The following is a 9453-nucleotide window of genomic DNA, read 5'->3' on the forward strand; positions in this document are numbered from 1 at the left end:
CCTGGACAGAATGTTTTAATTCGTTTCATCCGTGATTTTAAAGCTCATTTACTCCATTGTTGATCATTTTGAGAGCTTGTTGAAGGAAATTGAAGAGGGATTCAAGGGGAATCACCTAGAGGTAAGATTTTTGAACTCAATACTTGATTATTATTGTGAAATCCACCTAAAAATTCATGGAACTAAGCTAAAAATGGAAGAACTAGGGCTTGGGAATTTGAACTTTTGAATTGGGATTTGAAGGACCATTTGAGGTCGGAAATGTGAACTTTTGGTATGTATGAACTCGTGGGGTGATAAGGAATCTAATACTGTAAAAATTTCAGAGTTTCAAGAAGTGAGCCCGGGGCTCGGGTTTTGCTAATTTGGGATTTTTGATATTTTTCGATTGTTTTTGCTTGGGCTTTGCTCCCTTAGCATATTGTGATGTATTCGTTCTGATTTTGGATAGATTCGACGCGCGTGGAGCCCGATTCGAGGGGCAAAGGTGTCGCGAGCTAGAGTTGTAGCGGGTTCGAGGTGAGTAATGATTGTAAATGATGTCCTGAGGTGAGACACACGCTGATGATGAGCGTGGAGTCATTTACTATTGGGGATTGTGACTTGGGCCGTCCCGATTGATGATTTTACCGTGTATTTGACTGAAACTTATTTGTTATCATCATCATTTGGGCTGATTGCCATATTTGGGCTTCGTGCCAACTATTTGAACCCTCCGGGGATTTTTATCACTAATTCCTCACTGTTTGACTTATTACTTGAACTCAGTCCTATTGATATTTACTGTTTTAAAAACTCAACCACTTTTATTTATATTTGAAACTTAAACAATATTTCTAAATGATGTTTTGGGTTGAGAACTACTGTTTACTAATGCCCGAGGGGCTTGTGATGATTTTTGGACTGAGTGAGGCCGAGGGACATATGTGAAGATATGCTGAGTGATATGAGGCCGAAGGCCTGAGATACTTTTATACGCCACGAGGTGGCTTGATATAGAGCTTGGGTCGTAAAGGGCCCCTCTAGAGTCTGCACCCCCATAGTGAGCGCGGGTACCCATCATGATTTGAGAGTGAGCCCGAGGGGCTGATACTGTACTGAGAGTGAGCCCAAGGGGCTGATGTTGTACTGAGAGAGAGCCCGAGGAGCTGATACCATTTTGAGTGATTGTTACTGTGCCCGATGGGCGAATTTCTACTTGTTATTTACCTGCTAAATTACCTATTTTACTTGGTCTAAAGGAATTTCATTTGACTTCTTCATGGATTTACTGCTTTAAGTGATTTTATTGCTTGATATAGAATTGCTTTGTGCCTTTACGTGTTTTCTTGCTTTCAGCCATTATTTATATTTATTACTCACTGGGTCGGAGTACTTACATTACTCCCTGCACCGTGTGTGCAGGTTCAAGCATCGCAGAGTCCGCTCCTGAGTGCTGATCTTCCCAGTTCAGGCAATGTTTTCGGAGACCACGAGGTAGCTGTTGGTATCCGCAGCCCCCGTGCCTCCCTTATCATACTGTTGTCATGTTCTTGAACTCATGTATCGGATTTTGTATCTAGTAGACTGGTATCCGGATTTATTAGTTGCTCATGACTTGTGACACCCCGGTTTGGGCTGTGTCGGGATGGTTTCTACTGTTGTTATCGTTATTTTCACAAATTATGGTTATTATATCATGTTTTAGAACTATTTATGGTATTTAACTATTTAAATGAGGTGTTCTATTTTGGTCTGGCTGGCCTTGTCTTCACGAGAGGCGCATCATGACCGGGTTCAGGGTTAGGGTCGTGACACCCTCGATGTTCTATGGTTCGAGTTTATTTTATGGACGACAGTCCCCGAGTGTTGGAGTGATTATCCAAGCTCCGATTGCAATCGGCCCTTGGGCTCATTTTCATAATAGATCAAAATCATAAGGTTGTAAAGTGGAAAGTTTTCCAAGACATTAAATTGCTGCAAAGAAAGTACTTTTCTTTATTCTTGTCAAAAATAATCATACATGCGTACATGTTTTATGTCAAGGCTCGAGCAATCTATGTGGGCACGATTCATTTTGATCGTTTGTCCCTTACAATAAATCCTACCTATTGAGCTAGAACAATTCAATATGCGAGGGTAACCTCCTCCCCAGTATTCGAGGTTGATTGTAGAGAAATCTCGGATATTACAAACATAATCTTTGATACCGATTTGTGATCGACCTTCAATTCTAAGGTAGCACGATCCACTGTTACCTCGTTAAAAGCCTTGCCAAAAAACCTATTTGGGACAAAAATGCTGCACGGGAAAAAGAGTGCATCGCGTGCTTTCAAACCTAAAGGCTTCATACCGCTCCTTATTGATAATACGCAAGTGTTAGTCAAAAAATAGAAAGAATTAAAATGGGGTTGTACCTCAGCAGTAATATCGTTTGAGATGATTTAAGTTCCAATTATTCGATACTGAGCTCCGTCCATCGTTCTGAGCTTACTGGATCCTTTTCCTATGATTTCGAGTAGCTGGTACGGCCCTTCCCAGTTCGGACCCAATATTCCTTCATTTGGATTTTGGGTGTTTAGCGTTACTGTTACATCCCCTACTTTCTACAGAGGATTTGAGACATTACTTTTAATTACCACGACTGTTAATATAAGACGGAGGGAGTACAATAACTTGAATTAAAGACCTCTTAATTGAGACTTTCAAAAAAATAGATCCTACATTGTTCACGATGTTAGCAAAATAATAAAAATAGAAATTTATTACCTCCATGCCAGCTTTAAGACATACACGTAATTTATATATGCATGATTGGATCAATCCTTGATAAGTAATTGTGTAAACTGAATCAAGAAGTATTCATAAAATACATAAAATTCATTAAATATTGTAATAAAGTTGTCAAAACAACCTTGATACCGTTAGATACATTTTGGTATGATATTTATATTGAGTGGAATGTTTTTGTAAAAAGGTTGAAAAATATGATTTTATATAGTACTTAATATTACTACTTTCGAGTATATGATTAGGAAAATTATAAGTTGAGAAAATATGCGCATTTTTTTACATGGAGATTTTAATAAAATAATAATATATGTATTAATTTTATATGGTACCACATGACCACGATAGTAAAGTATATTATAATAAGGTGTATAAAGTGTATTAAAAGTGAGTAGTATTTTAAGTAATTTAGGATAATTTTTTATTATGTGAGTAATTAGTTAATTATCGGATAACGAGTCATTACCTAATTAATTAATTCAATGTTTGAATAATCTTGCCCACCCCACGTGCCAGCCCCTCACTTTCCAAACAAGTGACTCTTAGTCACTTTGAAAAGGTGGCAACTTAAAAATGATTATGGCAAGACCAAGTTACAGGAACAGTATTAATCGATATAACAAAATGAAGTAGATAATTATCAAAATATATCGACGGCACGAACATGTTCTCAAGTGCCATTTGAATTGAATTTAAAACAAAGGTTCAAACGAGTGGCAATTTGAATTTGTGCTTCAAATCTTGAATTTTTTTTCATGTACATGTTCAAAGTGTTTTCAAGTGCCATTTGCAATGAACTTATAATAAAGGTCCGATCACAGTTGTCTAGTTTTCTTTTGTTAATTGCAAAACACTATTACCCGAGTTCTTGGGGTTGATGGCAGATAAAAATACATTCACTTTCTTAATGTTTGGTTGTCACTGACCTTGTTTCTTGTGCTTGAGTAATGGTTTGATCGTTGCTGAACTAGTTTAAATATGTTTCAAATATTGACAATACCTTTTACTGAAAATAATCTTATGGTGGGGGTGGAGTAGATCACTCCGGTCAACTCTAGTCTCTCAAATTGCTTACTTCTATCATGTCCTTGTTGTAACTCCAAGTTATGTGGATGAAAGATAAGACAGCTCCAGAGTTAATTGGGAAGGCAAAAGTTATAACCCCAAATATTTACCTTGTAAAGGGGGATATCGTGATTACCTTTTAAATGTGGGGTCTCTGCACTGGAAAACTGAACGACCTTAACCATGATTTTGCTTATGAAATGGTTTTGAAGATTTAGCTCTGAATGGTTAAGGCAGTGAAAGATACGGTGGGTCGACCAAAAGTGATGATTTACTGCTGAAGGTATGTTAAGACTATTCTTTCTTTTTATTTGGCATGATTCAAATAATACAAATAAAACGAGCAAAATACGCAACTTTCATAAATGACCATATTCATAGAAATACTAGGGTGTCTACATTTTTGATTCCTCATGTGAATTATTATTATATCTTCTGTTCATGGGTCTCGGAAAAATACATTTTTGATAAAGTTTATCCGAAAGGTATATTGATCTTTGTGGCATTCCGAGAAAGTTTTATTAACATATTTCTTATGCATTGCATTCATTTACACTGACCCATGACCAAATGACGTTATATACGCGTATATATGTAAATATATGTATATGGGATATGGGAAAAGGTTATGGCGTTATATACGCACCACTTCTTGATTCCCCATGAAAAATATTATTATTTCCTGCTCATGTGTCTCAAAATAATACGCAGTTGGAAAAAATTTATCCGGAAGAAATATTGAGATTATTACGTATTTTTCATGCATTTCATACATGTGCATTGGCCCATGACCAGATGGCGTTATATACACGTATATATGTAAATATATGTATATGGGATATGGGAAAAGATTATGGCGTTATATACGCACCACCACCTGATCAGTTGGTATATGATGATGATATTGCCCACAGTGGCCAAAATGATAAGATGGAATGTCCTTACAGGACTGATGATATTATGTACACCTATACCTATGCATGACACGATATTCATACGCACGTGCATGAAATTATAAATGTTTCAGGATTCGCAAAGTTATTTGGGTTTACATGCGGAATTCGTTATTTCATGTTTGATCTATATTTTGGGTCATACAATTACTCCAGGAACAATATCATTAATTACTCATCAAGAAAAAGATAAAAGTAATTTAGTCAAAATATTCTTTTAAAGAGATAAAGAGTGTAAATAAAGCTCAAACATAACATTTCTCACGGCATAAACATAAATGGGATTAGCTTATTGCATTGTTTCATTTTCATCTCATACTAACGACGTCCTCACTATTTAAGAGTCGAACTTTAATATAAAGACAGGTGAAAAGCTTAAACTCACTGCCTAGATTAAGGGAAAAAAAAGGATTAGCAGGTGGTATAAACATGTATTTCAACAATATATAAACCTACGTATTGGACTTCAGTAACTAAAACTAAACTTATTTATCTCCATTCTTATCATTTATAGGTTAAGAATCTTTTACGCTAGTGCGAGATTCTTCACAATTTTAAAGGCTTATATGAAAGTAGAGAAAAGAAAATGAAAAATAAAGGAATGGAAATTTAGAACGAAATATATTCATAATCACAAATTTGTAACCAAAATGAATCAAGATGGAATTCGTGACTAATGGACTTCTTAAGAAAGATAGTTTATTGATACAGAGTTGTGGCCCACCTATAGTCGTGCATTACGAGTTGTGGCCATATTGGCACATGATAGTTGCACAAGAAAAAAAAGTTGTACAATGGTTCGTTCGGGCCAGTGTGGCACCGGGTGCCAGTCACGCCACCCCAGGTTTGGAGCGTGACAGCTACCTTCCTTAGTACCAAGTCCCCGACATTAAAGTATCGAAGTTTGTCCCTCCGATTGTAATACCTCTCGGTTCGTTGTTTCTGGGCAGCCGATCGAACAAAGGAAGCTTCACGTCGTTCATCCAATAGTTCCAGGCTTGTATTCATGGCTTTGTCATTTGATTCCTTTGACGCATATCAGAATCTAATGCCTTGCTCCCCAACTTAGACCGGTATTAAAGCTTTGGTGCCATAAACCAAGGAGAACGGGGTAGCCCTAGCACTGGACTTCAAAGTTGTGCGATACGAGACTTCGGGCAGGACTTCTCTCCATTTTCCTTTAGCGTCGGTCAACCTTTTCTTGAGGTTTTATATTATGGTTCTGGGTGATGATTTCGCTTGCCCATTTCCACTAGGGTGATAAGGTGTTGATAAGATCCTTTTGATCTTGAGGCCTTCTAGAAATTTGGTCACCTTGTTGTCGACAAACTATTTTCCGTTGTCACATGCAATTTGGATAGTATCCCGAATCGACATACGAGATGGTCCCAAATTAAGTAGATGTCTTCTTTTTCCCTGACCTTCTTGTAGGCCTATGCTTCAACCCACTTAGAGAAATAGTCAGTCATAAATAAAACAAATTGAGCCTTACCTAGTGACGACGGAAGAGGGCCGACGATGTCCCTCCCCTACTTCATGAACGACCATGGAGACAAAACTGAATGCAACAGCTCCCCAGATTGATGAATCATCGGAGCATGCCTTTGACATTTATCACATTTTTGCATAAACTCCTTCACATCTTTTTCCATATCAATCTAGTAATAGCCGGCTCGGAATACCTTTCGAACATGTGATTTGGTTCCTGAGTGGTTCCCATATGTGCCTTCATGGACTTCCCTCAAAACATACTCGGTATCACCTGGTCCCAGATATAACGCTAGCGAATCGTCGAACATCCTTCTGAGTAAGGTTCCATCTTCGGACAAGCTAAATCGGGCTGCCTTCGTACGCAGGGCCCTCAATTGCTTTTGGATCTGAAGGAAATATGTCGTTCTTCAAATACTTTATGTACTTATTCCTCCAATCCTAAGTCAGGCTTGTGAAATTTATTTTGGCATGGCCTTCTTCGACCACTGACCTCATGAGTTGTACAATAGCCCTCGAATTGAGTTCGTTGTCTTCAATTGATGAGCCTAGGTTTACGAGGGCATCAACTTTTCTATTTTGATCTCGAGGCACATGTTGCAAAGTCCATTCTTTGAACTGGTGTAGAGTTACTTGTAGTTTGTCCAAGTATCTTTGCATTCGTTCATCCAGAACTTCAAAGGTTTCGTTAACCTTATTCACAGCGAGGAGGGAGTCGCATTTGGCTTCGATCACCTCTACTCCCAAGCCTTTGGCTAGTTTGAGACCTACAATCATGGCCTCATATTCGGCCTCGCTGTTAGTCAATTTTATAGTTCTAATAGATTGTCTAACTACGTTACCTGTGGGTAGTTTCTACACGATACTGAGTCCTAACCCCTTTACATTCAAAGCACCATCTATAAAGAGGGTCCAAATCCCCGATGATGTACCCGCGTTGACTAATATTTACCTTTCAACATCGGGCACTAGGGCTGGCGTGAAATCAGCCATGAATTCAGCCAAGATTTGAGAATTGATGGTTGTTCGCGGCCGATACTCAATATCGTACCCGCTAAGTTCCACGGTCCATTTGGCCAATCACCCAGAAGTTTGGGTTTATGCAAAATATTTCGAAGGGGATAAGTTGTTACAACACATATGGAATGACATTGAAAATATGGTTTTAATTTCCTAGAGACGCTTATCAAAGCGAGCGCTAACTCTTCTAAATGAGGATACCTAGTTTCAGCCTCACTTAGGGTCCGACTAACATAATAGATAGAAAATTACGTACCATGTTCTTCTCAGATTAGGACTCCACTTACCGCTATCTCTGATACTGCCAGATATAAGTAAAGTTGTTTGTTTGCCCTTGGCGTATGAAGCAGTGGTGGGCTCTAGAAGTATCGCTTAAGTTCCTCCAAAGCTTGTTGACATTCGGGAGTCCATGTGAAGTTGTTCTTCTTTTATAGCAACCAGAAAAATCGATGACTCTTATCCGACAATCTCGAGATGAATCAACCTAGGGCTGCAATGCACCCGGTTAGCCTTTGAACAAACTTCACATTATCCACTATCGTGATATCTTCGGTTGCTTTGATCTTATTGGGATTGATCTTGATTCCCCAATTCGACACCATGAATACGAGAAACTTTTCGGACCCGACCCCGAATGCATACTTCTCCGGGTTGAGCTTCATGTTGTATTTCTTCCGTATACTGAAAGTTCCCTGTAAATGCCTCAAATGGTCATCTGCTCGCAGAGACTTAACTAGCATGTCATCAATATAAACTTTCATAGATTCCCCTATTTGTTATTCGAACATTCAGTTTACTAGGCGTTGATAGGTTGCACCATCATTTTTTAGTCCAAACGGCATTACATTATAACAGTAGGTACCATACTTAGTGATGAACGAAGTTTTTTCCTGGTCTTTCGGGTTCATTTGCATTTGGTTGTACCTGGAATAGACGTCGAGAAAACTAAGGATCTCGTGGCCGGCCGTAGCATCGATCATGCGATCGATGTTAGGCAAAGGAAAAGAATCCTTGGGGCATGATTTATTTATGTCTTTGTAGTCTACACACATCCTAAGTTTGTTTCCCTTTTTAGGGATACTACTGCATTCTCTAATCATTCGGTATATTTTACTTCCCGGATAGATCCTATTTTGAGAAGTTTGGTTACCTCATCTTTGATGACAGTGTGTTTTGCCTCTGACTAAGGCCTCCTTTTTTGTTTCATCGAGCAAAACTTCGTGTCCAAGCTTAGTTTATGTGTAGAGATCTCTGGTGGGATTCCTGTCATATCAAGATGGGACCAGGAAAAACAATCAATATTAGCTTTAAGAAATTGCATAAGTTTTTTTCTGAGCTCGGGAGTTAGCCCCGTGCCCAGGTATACCTTTCGATCGAGCAGATGCTCGATTAGTATGATTTGTTCCAGCTATTTGACCGTTGATTTTGTGGCATTAGAATCATCGGGGATTATAAAGGATCGAGGTATCATATAGTCGCCCTGGTGTCTGTGGTTGCTATTTAACCTCTTGCTTTCCCTTCGAACTTGACCCTTTTGTTGATGAGAGCGCCGATATTGGTATCACTTCATAAATGGAAAAAATTTCCTTGGCAGCGGGTTACTCCCCGAAAACCTTTTTGACTCCCTATAGAGTTGGGAATTTTAGAACTTGGTGAAGGGTCGAAGGCACTGCCCTCATGTTATGGATCCATGGTCTCCTGAATAGGGCATTATACCTCATATCGCCCTCGATCACGTGAAACTTCATTTCTTGGACAGTCCCAACCAAGTTTACTGGCAAAGTTATTTCACCTTTGGTGGTTTCACATTCCATATTGAAGCCGCTTAGAATTCGGGTTGCGAGTACAACTTGATCCTGTAGGCCGAGCTATTCTACGACCCTTGATTGAATTATGTTGGTCGAGCTACCTGGATCAATCAAAACACGTTTAACTTGAGTCTTATTCAAAAGTACACATATTACCAGTGCGCCGTTGTGGGGTTGTGTTTACTGTGAAAATGATAATAACAATTAAATTTGTTGAAGAGACTCTAAAAATACATGATCTATTTTTATGCTAGTTGTTAAAGCAGTTGATGCTAGGTATGTGAAGATAAAGATAAAATGCGAGCTAAAATGGAATTATAATCGAACCGAAGGGTTAGTTATTCTGGCCT

The sequence above is a fragment of the Nicotiana tabacum genome, chromosome 18 (assembly GCF_000715075.1).
Source record: "Nicotiana tabacum cultivar K326 chromosome 18, ASM71507v2, whole genome shotgun sequence".
Classification (NCBI taxonomy): Eukaryota; Viridiplantae; Streptophyta; class Magnoliopsida; order Solanales; family Solanaceae; genus Nicotiana; species Nicotiana tabacum.